This window comes from Mesocricetus auratus, unplaced genomic scaffold (assembly GCF_017639785.1).
Source record: "Mesocricetus auratus isolate SY011 unplaced genomic scaffold, BCM_Maur_2.0 Super-Scaffold_100021, whole genome shotgun sequence".
NCBI lineage: Eukaryota > Metazoa > Chordata > Mammalia > Rodentia > Cricetidae > Mesocricetus > Mesocricetus auratus.
Window position 1 is genome coordinate 7,549,366 of NW_024429202.1, and position 14,359 is coordinate 7,563,724.

The window sequence follows — 14,359 nt, forward strand, 5'->3', positions numbered from 1 at the left end:
CATCTGGAGATACGATGAATTGCTATGTAATCAGCCTGAGTGCCCTGAGGTCACTGCTCTAGGAGGAAGCCTAAACTATCCCCAGTGGGAGGCCACACAGAGAGACCCGGAGACTACCTGAGCACAGAGAGATGCCCAGAAAGACCTTGTTGCTTCAGCTTCAGGTCTCGAACTGAGTGCAGAGCCACCCAGCTGAGCCCTGGCTCAATCCCTGCCCACAGGACTCATGAAGGTAATAAAATAGTCTTAGGCACTAAATCAGCGGGTTATTTGCTGGATGCGGTGGCAGACAGCTGTGATGAAAGGAGCGACAGTGTGGTGGTCTGGATAAGAAGCGCTGCCCCAGGCTCATAGATTTGACTGCTTAGGGGTGGCACTATTTGAAAGGACTAGCGGTGTGGCCCTGTTGGAGTGGATACGGCTTTGTTGGAGGAAGTGTGTCACTGCAGGTGGACTTTGGGGTTTCAAAAGCCCAAGCCAGTCCCAGAGTCTGTCTCTCTTCCTGCTGCCTGTGGACCCTGATGTAGAACCCTCAGCTGTTCCTGGGGCACCGTGTCTGCCTGCATGCTGCCTGTTGTGCCCAACTTGCAAAGTCCCCAGAGACCACCAGGGAGACAGATCCACTAAGCTGTAAAGGCAAGTTTAATGATTGTTCATCCACCCATGATAGGGACCCCGTCTAGCAAGCTGACACAGCAGCCCCCAGAGGGAATGAAGTTCCCTGTCTACTGCTAGGTTTTATAGACAAAAGTTACAGGATTACATCAGTAGGTACGGGTTGGTTTCTGATTGGTTGACATTTGGGAACAATCAGGAGAATTTCCCAAAGTCATATTTTGGCATGAAATACCTGTGTTCCAATTATTCTCATTGATAATTGCTGAGAGGGAACATTCTGTGGTTTCTATGGCATTGTCTTGTTACTTGCAGGTGGCCTGTTGTACATAGATACCAATAGTTTTCAGAACTATATCCTGGAGACTACAGGGGAGGTTTTGGTCCCCTCTGGAGTTTCTTCTGTGGCCAAACAGGTCCCAGAAACCAAGCATCTAGGAGGCTGGGGGGGTGTCTGGAGTTTCTTTGTGTTCAGTTTTGGCCCTAGACTCCGGGAGGTCAGAGGATGTGGAGTTTCGTTGAGTCAGAGGCCTACGTGTCTTTTCTGTAGCCTGTCATGGCTGCTAAAGCAGGGGCTCAGTGAGGGTCTGGTCCCTTCATTTTTAAAAGTGAAGCCTTTGAGTTTAGTTCACCCCTTCAATTCCACCCTCTTCTTATAGGTAACCCAATCCTGGGTTACTAGTGGACAATTTTTATTGTTAACTTGTCCCCTATGTAAAGGAGTTTTTCTTTGACTTAGCATCTCAACCAGGGAAAGGGGGCGACATATTCTTTTCTGTGCTACTTCCTGCTGACTTTGGGGTGTCGTAGTCAGGGCCCCAAGCAGCCTGAGATGCTAAAAAGCAAAGAGGTAATTTAGGCAGTGGAGTATTTATCAGAAGCATCTTGTTAGGAGACTCTGTTGAAGAAACAGGGAGTGTTTACATTGGCTGGACTGGTTTACATTCACATAAGTTCAAAGCTCGCAGTCTTTAGGAGTAGCCTGTAGTCAGCAAATAATGCTTGGATGCGTCTGTCAGAAGCAGAAACCAGAAGCTGAAACCTGTTTGAGACAAGTTGAAACTGGGAACAAAAGTTAAATGTACTCAATCAGAACTTTTAGGCCCACAGTCTTAGTGATCAGGAAGGACAAGAGTCCCAAGACCAGGGGAGAAAAATCCCATCCCATAAGCTGTACTTATGTGGAGTCCTTTTGACCTGTGAGAAGTGGTTTCAAGCTTTATGACTTTTTTGTTTTGTTTTGTTTTTTTGAGACTAGGCTTTCTCTGTTTTGTTTTGGAGGCTGTCCTGGAACTCACTCTGTAGACCAGGCTGGCCTCAAACTCACAGAGATCCGCCTGCCTCTGCCTCCTGAGTGCTGGGATTAAAGGTGTGTGCCACCAACGCCCAGCTGCTTTATGACTTTTGATCCTCTGAGGCCTGTATGGACTTTTTTTATACAAAAGGACTTAAAAGTTTTAGACATATTAATATTATCAATCTGTGCCAAAATCTGCATTGCAGAAAAAGCAGAGATCAGGTATCAGTAAAACAGCAGTAAGAGACTCATACCTTTGAGTCCTAGCAAAAACTACAGGCTTGAGTAGGAAGCTTGTACATTTTTTTCTGTCCAGTGAGTCAGGTATGGATTGGACAGAGGTGCCTTTGGCCTGATGAAAAGCCCTTTAAGTTTATATTTAGATGACAACCAAAATAAATCTAAAAACCTTGAGTTTGTGACTAAACAGCAGGTAGTCACTGTTTTATCAGCTTAACAGAACTTTATTAAATGAGCTATTAAGCTGGCTGCAGTCTAACTATTAATACTATTAGAGATCTGAGGACAAATTTTATACAGTTTCTGAATCTATTAAAAGTGATAGGGTCCAGTACATATACAGTTAGCCATACCCAAGTCTCCATTAGCAGGTAGAAATATCAAAGAACAGCATCAATCTTTGCCAGGCTTACAAGGTGAGTTTTTTAAAATCTCTCTGTGGAAGAGGGACATGGAAAAGACTGACCTAATTTTGTCTAGGCAAAAGGGGTACAATCATTTCTCCAATGTCCTGTCTCTTGTCCATGGTCTGGGCCAGGTCCTGGCAGCAGGTGTGCATTGGGGCATCCTGCCCCCTGGTCAGCATTGTGTAAATATTGAGGTGTCCTATAATCTTCTCTGGAGACTTTGGGTCACTGTCAGGATCTGAATTCTCTGATATTATAAGCTTTTTAGTCAGCATTTTAAATGCCATATTCTGCACATCTCCGGAAGCATTAAGAGTGTTGCCCAGGTAAATCTGGAGAGACAACTTCGTTTTCAGTTATTTGTTTTAAGCTTAACTTTTGAAAACCGATACAGGGGACTAAGTAAGGTTTATCCCTGTCATAAAATTTTTCTGTACTTAGTATGGCTACAATGACATTAGTGTAGGATCTGTGTGAAGAACTGGATTTAAACTGAGAGACTGTGGAGGGATGTTTTATTCAGAGCCCTCCAGTCTGACTGTAACTGGTTTTAACTGAGCAAACAGACAGGACTTTTAAAGAGACAGTAACTTAAAACTGTCAGTGACAAGACTTTAGATCGGCTGCAAACGGAACAGGCAGGATTTCTGGTGTAATGTGTGCCCGGCCGGGCCCTGGCAAGGCACAGCATTCTGCAAACAAGCCATGTATAACAGAGCCAGTGAAAGAAGAAAACTGCCAGTGACCAAAATAAAAGACAAAAAGGTTAATGAATTACGTCTGGCAGCAGAGTTTGTTGGCAGAAGCTGACTAGATTGTCCTTCTGTCTAGGCTGAGGGAAGGGGGTAACTCATAGCAAAAATAAAATACCCATATGTCCTAAAACCATTATCACCTGGGTGACTGTTCAATTACATAATTTTTTCGAACAGAAAACGCTAATTAACAGAGTAGATTTCATTGCTTTTTAAAAGGGGAAGGCACAAGTCTCAGAAACAGGAGTCTCTTGCTCCACAGACTGAGGTACACTCCCAGCCCCGCATCTCTTTTGTCAGTGATTGGCCATGCATGAAGGGCTGGGAAAATGTACTTACTTTTTTCTGGTACAAGTTATGTGAAAAAGTTTAAGCAACCACACGTCTGATAGAGAACCTATTTAAAACTCAACAGTGACATAAACAAATAATCTAAGTATAAAATGGGCAAATTCCATGAGTAGATACTTTATTACCAAGGACATACAGATGGCAACATCATTTTAACCCATTAAAACTTGTACGTTGGCCATTCTGCTTGAATTGGCTGCTAGCTGCCCAAGGCAAAGCGCAGAGCAGAAAGACTTCATCTAGGCACCAGAGGAGTACTGGTCTGGAGCCAGAAGCTGGGGTGATCTATCTTTTATGGGAGTCGCTGTGTAGTCACCATAAATGACTAAAATCTATATTTTTCCCCCTGTGGAAGTAAAAGCATAAAGTATACAGGCTAGAAGGGAGGGGGAGCAGCGCTGGTGAGCACAGAGTGTCCTTGGCTGCCAGTGTTCCTGAAAGAAAAAAAAATTCCAACATTTTTAGCCACAATCCCAGATTCTCTGTTTATGTCCTTTAATGGGTCAGGCAGAGATCTAGAGAGGAGGAGGGTATCTGTCCCATGTTAGGTTACGTCCCAGTCAGGTCTGTCCTGTCAGAACCATCAAGACAAGACAAGACAAACAAACAAACACCACACGTAGACAAAAGAAAGGGGTCCACCTCACAGACCTGCAAGTTTCCGATTTACAGTTGGGAGGCAAACTCCCCAGTAGCTACTCAGCTTCAGATGGTGCATTAATTAGTCAGGTTTTTACCCAAATTTAGATTCAGATGGTGGGATCCCTGCCCAGACAAGAAACCAAGAAGCAGAGATGTCTTTCAGCTCCTCCAGATCTGACTTTATAGCTCGTCTGCCAAGGTCTTCTTGATCTGTTTCTTACAGTTTCAGATTGTCCGCCAGTGAACCAAAAACAGAAACATGAAAGTCACAAAAACGTAAAATCACAAAGCTGTCACAGAATTCAGGAGACAGAACTTGTCAGGCCAGCACAACAAATAACACACAAACAAACAAACACAGGACATTTACCTGTCTGATTGAAGACTTAAAATCTTTGGGGGATTTTGGGGATCCTAGGGATCCCGGACAAGCCCTCAGATGTTGTGCCCAAGTTGCAAAGTCCCCAGAGACCACCAGGAAGATAAGACCCACTAAACTGTAAAGGCAAGATTTTAATTGTTCATCCACCCATGACAGGGACCCCGTCTAGCAAGCTGACACAGCAGCCCCCAGAGGGAGTGAAATTCCCTGCTACTGCTAGGTTTTTTTTTTTTTTTTTTTTTTTTTTTTGGTTTTTCGAGACAGAGTTTCTCTGTGACTTTGGAGGCTGTCCTGGAACTCACTTTGTAGACCAGGCTGGCCTCGAACTCACAGAGATCCGCCTGCCTCTGCCTCCCAAGTGCTGGGATTAAAGGCGTGCACCACCAAGTTCGAGGCCAGGCTGGACTGACAGCCTCCAAAACCTAGAAACCCTGTCTCGTAAAACCAAAAAAAAAAAAGGCGTGCGCCACCAACGCCCGGCTACTGTTAGGTTTTATAGACAAAAGTTACAGGATTACATCAGTAGGTATGGGTTGGTTTCTGATTGGTTGACATTTGGGAACAATCAGGAGAATTTCCCAAAGTCATATTTTGGCATGAAATACCTGTGTACCAATTATTCTCATTGGTCAGTGTTGAGAGGGAGCGTTCTGTGGTTTCTATGGCATTGTCTTGTTACTTGCAGGTGGCCTGTTGTTCATAGATACCAATAGTTTTCAGAACTATATCCTGGAGACTACAGGGGAGGTTTTGGTCCCCTCTGGAGTTTCTTTTGTGTCCAAACAGTTCCCAGGAACCGAGCATCTAGGAGGCTGGAAGGGGGGCGGTCCTGGAGTTTCTTTGTGTTCAGTTTTGGCCCTAGACTCCAGGAGGCCAGAGGATGTGGAGTTTCCTTATGTCAGAGGCCTATGTGTCTTTTCTGTAGCCTATCATGATTACTAAAGCAGAGACTGAGTGAGGGTCTGGCCCCTTCATTTTTTTTTTTTTTAAACGAGACAGGGTTTCTCTGTATTGTTTTGGAGGCTGTCCTGGAACTCGCTTTGTAGACCAGGCTGGCCTCGAACTCACAGAGATCTGCCTGCCTCTGCCTCCAGAGTGCTGGGATTAAAGGCGTGTGCCACCAACACCCTAGCCCCTTCATTTTTAAAAGTGAAGCCTTGAGTTTAGTTTACCCCTTTCCCTGCCATGCTCCCTTTAATCCTGACAGTGGACTGAACCTCTGAAACTGTGAGCCAGCCCCAATCAAATGCTTTCCTTTATGAGAGCTGCCATGGCCATGGCGTCTCTTCACGGCAATAGAAACCCTGACTGAGACAGGTGAAACATCAGAAGAATCCCATGGGAGCCAAGTCTGTTGTTTCTGGGCCCCAGTTTCACGTGAGAAGAGTTCAGTGAATGGGCTCTAAGGATGCTCCAAGCATCAGTGCTTGATAACACTGCCACATCACTCATTGGATGCTCCAAGCACCAGTGCTTGATAACACTGCCACATCACTCATTGGATGCTCCAAGCATCGATGCTTGATAACACTGTCACATCACTCATTCTCTGTTTCACCTCTTTTGGGACCTGGCAACTCTCTTACCTTGCCTTAATTTCTTAATCCTACAGTGAAAACAAACACGTGCAGATACCGATGACTGTCTAGGGAACAGGTGGTGAGCCCCGGCTCCATCTGCCCAGGGTCTTCTGAAGTAGAGTGTGGTGCCTGACAGTAGTGACCAGGACTTAGGATTTGGCTGTGGGGTCCTGAGGCTGGGGACATGCTTGCGTTTGTTCCTTTGTGTGTAAAATGGAGACATCCCAAGATCTCATGGTCTGCTCCCTGCCCACCCCCTCTTTCCCTCATCCTCCTTCCTTCCCTCCCTCCCTTCTCCCTTCCCTCCCTCTCTCCCTGGCTGTGAGGATGGAATGAGCCTGTAATGAAATGAATTGGTAGGCTGGAGAGATGGCCCAGAGGTCAAGAGCACTGCTGTTCTTTCAAGGGTCCTGAGTTCAATTCCCAGCAATCACGTGGTGGCTCACAACCATCTCTAATGAGATCTGGTGCCCCCTTCTGGACTGCAGGTACATATTGCAGACAGGACACTACATAATAAATAAATCTTTTAAAAATTGAATGTTTATGTATAGGAAGCAGGGGGATGGGGGCCAAGGTGAGGCAGTGGAGGGTCTCTTGCAGAATCAAAGTCATTTTCTTGCCCTGGAGTAGGACCAGAGGCTTGGCAAGAAGACTCAGGATGGGATGTGGAGCCGGGCTGTTCCGGGCTGCGCTGAGACTTATCTCTCCAAACTATCTCTGTTGTAGTAGGAATCTGTCCACTTTCAGCCCCTTTACATAGAAAGTATCCTTCAGTGCAGGCGTCTGGCTCTGCAAGGCTTTTGTTAATGCATGCCGCCTTCATTTCAAAAGCCCCGGGAATACAAGCTAGTCTCACGTCTTAGGTTTCCCTGTCTTTGGCAGAAGCCTCACTACCCTCTAGGTAACTGAGTCTTCTCTCTCTGTTCCCTTATGCCTTGGTTTTGGTCCAGTCCTCCTCCTACCACAGCCCAGTGACCCTGGAACCCCACTGCCACTGCCTGTCAACCTCTCCTCACCACAGGTGTCTCTGTCCTGGCCTTTTCTGTCCACCCTTTTCTCCCACAAATTTTGCAGTATGCCTTGAGGCTAAACATTTGGCCCTCTTCCCTCACTAATCATTCCTGTTGCGATGCCAAGACGAATGTCACTGCAGGATGCTCTGCTGTGCACATAGAGAGGTCTCCAGCCCAGTTGTCATCAGATAGGCTCCTCCTGCAACTGATGGAAACAGACAGAGACCCTCAGCCACACCTTAGGTCAAGCTCAGGGAACCTGCGGAAGAGGGGGGAGGAAGGATTGTAGGAGCCGGGGGAGTCAAGAGCATCCTAAGAAAACCCATAGGCGCTCAGGGTCTGAACTGTCAACCGGGGGTCTACATAGGTCTGACCTGAGTTCTCTACATATATGTTACAGTTGTGTAGTTTGGTGGACGGAGAGACCTGATTCCAGTAAATTGTCCTCTGACCTCTACATGCACACCTATAAACATAGTACACATGCAAATAAATGCAATTAAAAATTAAAGAGTACTAAACCTCCTTTACTTCCTGCTCTATCCTGCGGTAGGAATCAGTCTTCATCGTCCACATTAGTAGATTTAACACTTAGGAGCAATGTTAGTCATTTCTATGTGTACATCCGGAGAGGGTTAACTATGGAAGAAAGCCCCATCTGGAAAGTAAGTGACAGATCTCATGGGCTGGGGTCCTGGCCTGAATAAAAGGGAAAAGAAGAGAAATGATTTGAGTACCAACATTGATCTCCCTGTTTCCTGGATGACCTGGCTACGGCCGCTGTTGATCAGTGCCAGATTTTGCCTTAGTGAGTGGTTGCCCATGTTGTCAAGCCCGTGTATAACCTCCATCTTTATCACCACGGCTGCTTCAATCATGGGTCCATTGGGCAATGGCAGGATGGCTGGGGAAAGAAACTGTCCACAGAATGGGTCATGCTATCTACTTGATTACTGAACTCCTTAGCGGACATCACTTTTTGATGAGCACTTACACGGGACACAAGTGTCTTCACATCCTCCGCCCATTTGGAGAGATCTACCCACACACTTCTTTCCCAGATGTCTTTCTCACTGACTTTCCAATAATTCTTTTTCCAAGTGCCTGGCCAGCCGGCGACCTGGTGGCAGGTTGACTACATTGGACCACTTTCTGTGGAAAGAACAATGCTTTGTCCTTACCAGAGTAGATACTTATTCTGCTTATGGATTTGCCTTTTCTGCACACAATGCTCTGCCAAAATCACCATCTGTGGACTTAGAGAATGTCTGATCCACTGACATGGTATTCCACACAGTATTCTTCTAACCAAGGAGCTCACTTTACAGCCAGAGAAGTGCAACAGTGACCCGTGATCATGGAATCCACTGGTCTTACCACGTTCCCCACTATCCTGAAGCAGCCTGATGGCAAGATGGAATGACCTTCTGAAGACATGTCTACAGTGCCAATTAGGTGGCAGCAGCCTGGAGGGCTGGGCAAGGTTCTCTAGAAAGTGGTATATGCTTCAAATCACTGTCCAATATTTGATATGGTTTCTCTCATAGCCAGTCTCAGTGGATCCAGGAATCAAGGGTGGAAAAGAGAATAGCTCCACTCACTATCACCCCTAGTGAACCCAGGTCCTCTGGAGGAGCAGCGAGTGCTCTTAACCGCTGAGCCATCTCTTCAGCCCCAGTGATGGTGCACACCTATAATCCCAGCACTCAGGAGGCAGAGGCAGGTGGATCTCTGAGTTTGAGGCCAGCCTGGTCTACAGAGTGAGTTCCAGGACATCCAGGGCTACACAAAGAAACCCTGTCTTGGAAAAAAAATGGGTGGCACCATTCCTCAGGCTTGGAGAAGCTAGATGAACATAAGCTCTCTGCTTCCTGAGTGTGGATGCAATGTGACCGCCTCCTTCAAGCCCCTACTGCCGTGATTTTCCTGCCATGATGATCTCCAACCTGAAACTGTGAGCCAAAACAATTCCTTTCTCCTTTAAGCTGTCTTTTCCAGGGTCATTCATCACAGCAACAGGAAAAAGCTAAGACAGTGCATGAAGTCATTTGACTTACAACTCTGCGGGGTAGACACTGTGCTTAGTCTGCTTTTACAGATGTGGAGACGGACATGGGAGCTTCAGTCATTTGTCGGTGGTCATGCAGCTAGGTGGAGGCCACAACTGGCATATGAACCCAGGCAGTCGGCTCCCGAGACCTTTTTACCGCTGACCTATGCCTGGGGAAAGTGACAGGTTCAGCTGGTGGTAGCAGCACCCTGGCTGTTGGCCATCAACTCTTGGCTTGAATTTCTGCTGTTCAGTATATGACTAAATGTGCTCACTTCTACAGCACATATACTAAAATTTGAATGATACAGAGATTTTCTTGGTCCCTACTCAAGGAGGACATGCAAATTTGTGGTTTGGTGACTGTTCTTTGGAGGACCTGGGAATAGAGTTTTCTGACAACCAGATGACTTTGGGATGCTAAGGTCTTCCTTCGGAGTGGTGGTCACTAGTCAAATCTGGCTCATTTCTGGCTTTGACCCCAGACCTGGACAGAAGGTATACTTCTCTAGAACTCCTAGCCTTCAGGAGGCCCCCACTTCTCTAAGCATGTGTTTTCTCCCCACTCCCACCTGAGAGGAGGCTTCTCAAGTTTCTTGCCTCTTTCTTAAGCTCCACAGAAAATGTCTTGTCCATTAGTGACCGAATGAGCTCCAAATACAAACAATAAGGAAGGCGTCACTCATTTATTCTCTCATGCATTGACCTACCCATGAATGTTTCTCCTCTTTTGCTGTCAGAGTCTTACAAGTTAGTAAATGCTTTGGTTGGGAGTGACCAGCTCAGTGCCAGATGCCCAGTGAGTATTACTTACTTGTTTTGTTTTCTGAGGCTGAGTCTTATACAACCCAGGTTGTCCTCCAACTGGCTATGTAGCTGAGGGTAAACTGAACCTCTGATACTCCTGCCTCCCCGTCCTGGGATTACAAGCACTGGACACCATGCCTGGTTTGCTTCCGCAGTCTGGGGGTTGAGCCCAGTGCCTTGTGCCTGCTATGCAAGCCATCTACCAGGTGAACCACACCTCTAGTCTAGCCCTTATTTACGCACATAGGCACCCACACATTCCAGATGCACCTGCGGGCTCTGGACCTCATGGAGTCCTGAGGGCATGTGGATCTGGCCCTTGTTCTCACCAACTTGGGGCAATTATCTGCTCGTGCTGTCTTGTTTTTCTCTACGTGAGTTCTAGCCAGCCCAGCGGAGGCCCCAGAGCAGTGGTTCTCAACCTTCCTGATATTCCACCCTTAAATACAGTTCCTCGCGTTGCAGTGGCCCCCAACCACAAGATTGTTTTCATTGCTGCTGCACAACTGTAATTTTGATACTGTTATGGATTGTAATGTAAACTTCTGATATTTGATATTCAACCCCTGTGAAAGGGTCCTTTGACACACCCCCAAATGTTGTGCCCCACTGCCCTGGAGTGGACTGAGCTGGTGCTGAGACATGCATCTCAGTACGTCTTCCACAGGTCATTCGTCCAGCAGAGAGGCCTTTGGGACCTGCAACAAATGTTCCCTTCCCCGGCTGCTCCTGTTACCCACCCTCTTCTGTCCTACCTCACAGTAGCAGAGCCAGCTGCTCAAGAGCTGAAGTCCAAGTCAAGCTATCGTTCCCCATTTGTGGCTAAGATGTCTCTGTGCGAGCTTGTGCATGTAGGCACCCACGGAAGTCAGAGCTGCCAAATCCCCCTGAACTGGAGTTACAGGTGGTTCTGACCACCTGACATGGTTACTGGAAACTAAATTAACTCGGGTCCTCTGCAGGAGCCATTTCTTCAGCCCTTAACAAATATATTTTAATATATTCTTGAGCATAAGAGTTAAGGGAAAGAGAGGTGGTCAGAAAAGCATAAAACACAGCCAAGAACATGGGTGTGGGCTTCTCTAAGACAGTCATTAAGGGAAGCTGCACCCAAGCAGGGGATGGGTTCCCCAAGGAATGCTTGCCTTTTCTTCCTTTCTTTTGTTTGCTTTGTTTTGAGATAGAGTCTCATTCTGTAGCTCAGGCTGGCCTTCAACTGGAAGTGATCTTGGCTCAGCCTCTGAAATACTGCATTTACCACCATACCCAGCTCAAATTATATTTCTTAGGCTTCCATCAGACTCAATGTCCTAAGATGGGAAACAGACAGTACATGTAGCAAAACTCTATCCACCAGAATGGTGGCTATGGATTTCATTACGAGAGGGGATAGGGAACTAAGCCTCATTACCCTTTGAAGTTTTGAAATTCTCTTTGTGTTGCTGGCTGTTTTTTAGAAAGGGGCTCATGTAGTTCAAGCTCATCTTAAACTCCCTATCAGCCTAAGATGATCTTCAACTCCTGTCCTCCTGTCTCTACCTCCCTCTACAGTGGTGTGGCCATAGGTTCTGAAATAATCTTCATAACTGTTGTGTAGATAGGGAGCTGGATTAATTCAGGTTCTGTGTGTCCGGTCAAAATCACAAAGGAGGGCACTACAGCCTCAAGACTTTGAAAGCTGAGCTTGTGTATCTGTGGCTGTCCTGGAACTCGATCTGTAGACCAGGCTGGCCTTGCACTCAGAGATCCTCTGCTTCCTCAGTGTTGGGATTAAAGGCGTGTGCCACCACTGCTAGACCAAATTAAAAAATATTCTTATTCCATTTGAAAACTGTGTTTTTGCTACCATACCCAGCTATACAAGTTAATTTGCCTTTATTTAGAGTTTCATTTTAAAAATGTGATTAATTTAGTCAATGTAATCTTATTTGTTTTAAAAAAAAATATGTGGTAGAAGAACATGGGAGGCTGGGCGTTGATAGTGCATGCCTTTAATCCTAGCACTTGGGAGGCAGAGGCAGGTGGATCTCTGTGAGTTCGAGGCCAGTCTGGTCTACAGAGTGAATTTGAGGACAGGCTCCAAAGCTACACAGAGAAGCCCTGTCTTGAAAAGCCAAAAAAAAAAAAAAAGAGTATGGAGGGATGGGAAATAGAATGAATATAGGACTCTAGATGGGAGTTTGAGGCCAAGCTGGTCTACATAGCTAGTTCCAGGATAGTCAGAGCTGTGTAGTGAGACCCTGTCTCAATAAATCATAAATAAATAAAATGAAAAGAGAAGATATGGGATCTCCCTCTAGAGGTTTTGTTTGTAATGATGGGGGAGGAACAGACCCAACTTCCGTCTTGAGCTCAGGGAAACAGGATACCTCTGTGCCATGAAATGTTGATGAACTGCAGAGGGGATCCACACAGGGGGAGCAGATGGAATTCCGGGACGATTGTTCCGGCTGTCACCAGAGAAGACAGGAAGACAGGAGCACTGGATAATTAATGGAGGGACAGATGCTTCGGCTTCTCCGGAAGCATCTGGCCAACAGGGACCTGAGCTTGGGGTGATTGTTGTCTTTAGATCTGAGTAAATGCATTGGCCAGGAGCCTTCTTATTTCCTTTATCTGGCTTCTCCTTGTCCTGGGATCTTTTCAGAAGGCGCAGATGCAGAACTCTAGCTGGCTCGCATCTCATGTTTCCTGGGCTTGTCTTTGCTACCATTCCTGCCAGCACTCAGTGATGTCTTGGGTGTGCATGATTTTTCTTATTTTGCTGTATTTTAAATACTTCCCCCCTCAACTACGATAGTCTAAAATCTCTCAGTCACTCACTTCCAGATCACTTATTGAATGACAGAATGACAAATATTTATTGAGTACCCACTTTGGCAAGCAATTGTTTGGACACTGAGAACATAGTGCTGAATGAGAAAAAAAAACTTCTGGAGTTTTCATTGTAGTAGGACAAATGGCCAATAAGCAAAGAAATATTTAACATGACGTTAGGTAATGATAATCTCCATGAAAGCAAATGTTAAATGGAGCACAGTGGAGGGGAGTGGCCGAGTGACCGGGGAAGACTTCTTTGATGTGATGACATTTGAACAAGGACACTACTGTTAGAGACTACCTAAAAGGAGAACATTCCAGTCACAGAAAACTGGAAGACTCTGAGGCACGAGTGTGCTCAGCACGTCACAGGAAAACCTGCCTCCTAGTCTCTAGGCATTGTGTCCCATGCACCTGCTATGGAATGGAGATATACTTAGATTTGCCTTTTGACCGGAAGAAACATTAGTGTCAAGGGGATACAGTAAGTAAGCAATAATTATGGAACTGGAGAGATGGCACGGCTGTTAAGAGCATTTGCTGTCCTTGCAGAAGACCCGAGTTCAGCTCCTAGCACCCACGTGGTGGCTCGGCACTGCCTGTCACTCCAGTTCCCGGGGATTCAATATCCTTTTCTGACTGCCGCAGGCTCCTGCACGCACTTTAGTGCACATAAGATAAATGAATAAATAGTTATGGTACATAATGGAGGTCTGCAACTTGTTAGAGCTGCCCAGGAGCATCAGAGGCTTCCTGGAAGAGGTGACAATTTAAAATGGACGTGGAGGCTCACATCTGTAATCCCAGGTGAGGCAAGAGGCTTGCCTAGGCTACACAATGAATTTGGGGTCAGCCTACAATGTGAAGACATGACCCCCTCAAAAAAACAGTAAAAATTGACCTCCTGCGGGGAGGAACTGCTATTCTCTGATAACAGGATAATTTAGGCTTTTGGAGGATGTGGGTAACAGGCTTGATGAAGGTACAGAAGCTGGGCCATGCCCTGTCTTCTGTCAGGATGAGAGCTGGCGTTTTTCTTTGCCATGTGTGGCACTCTGGAGGCAGAGGCAAGCGGATTTCTGTGAGTTCAAGGTTAGTCTGTCCTACAAAGGTAGCTCCAGGCCAGCCATTGAGACCCTGCCTGGCGGGGTCGGAGGTGGGGATGGTGGCGGTGTGTGTTGGTATTTTTCATTGGATGAGGGGCATCTCCTACTGTATGTTTGACCGGCGTCCGCTATTTTCCCCACAGTACTAGCCTTTTCCCCTTTCCCGCTGTTGTGCCCTCTTCCCGACACCTCCTTCTGTCTTCCCCGCCAGGGCTCTGAAGCCGGCTAGGAGGAAATTGCCACTTGCGCCCTCCATAAGCAGGTCTTCAGCCCGAGGCCCCGCCCCCCGGC

The 14,359-nt window shown here is 46.5% G+C and overlaps 1 non-coding gene across 1 annotated transcript; it reads left to right on the forward strand.

The window, feature by feature from the left end:
* Positions 1-9,602: 9,602 nt before the first annotated feature.
* On the forward strand, positions 9,603-9,706 carry LOC121133403. The gene has a single exon (XR_005870229.1). It is a non-coding gene; the product is annotated as a U6 spliceosomal RNA (small nuclear RNA).
* Positions 9,707-14,359: the final 4,653 nt, after the last annotated feature.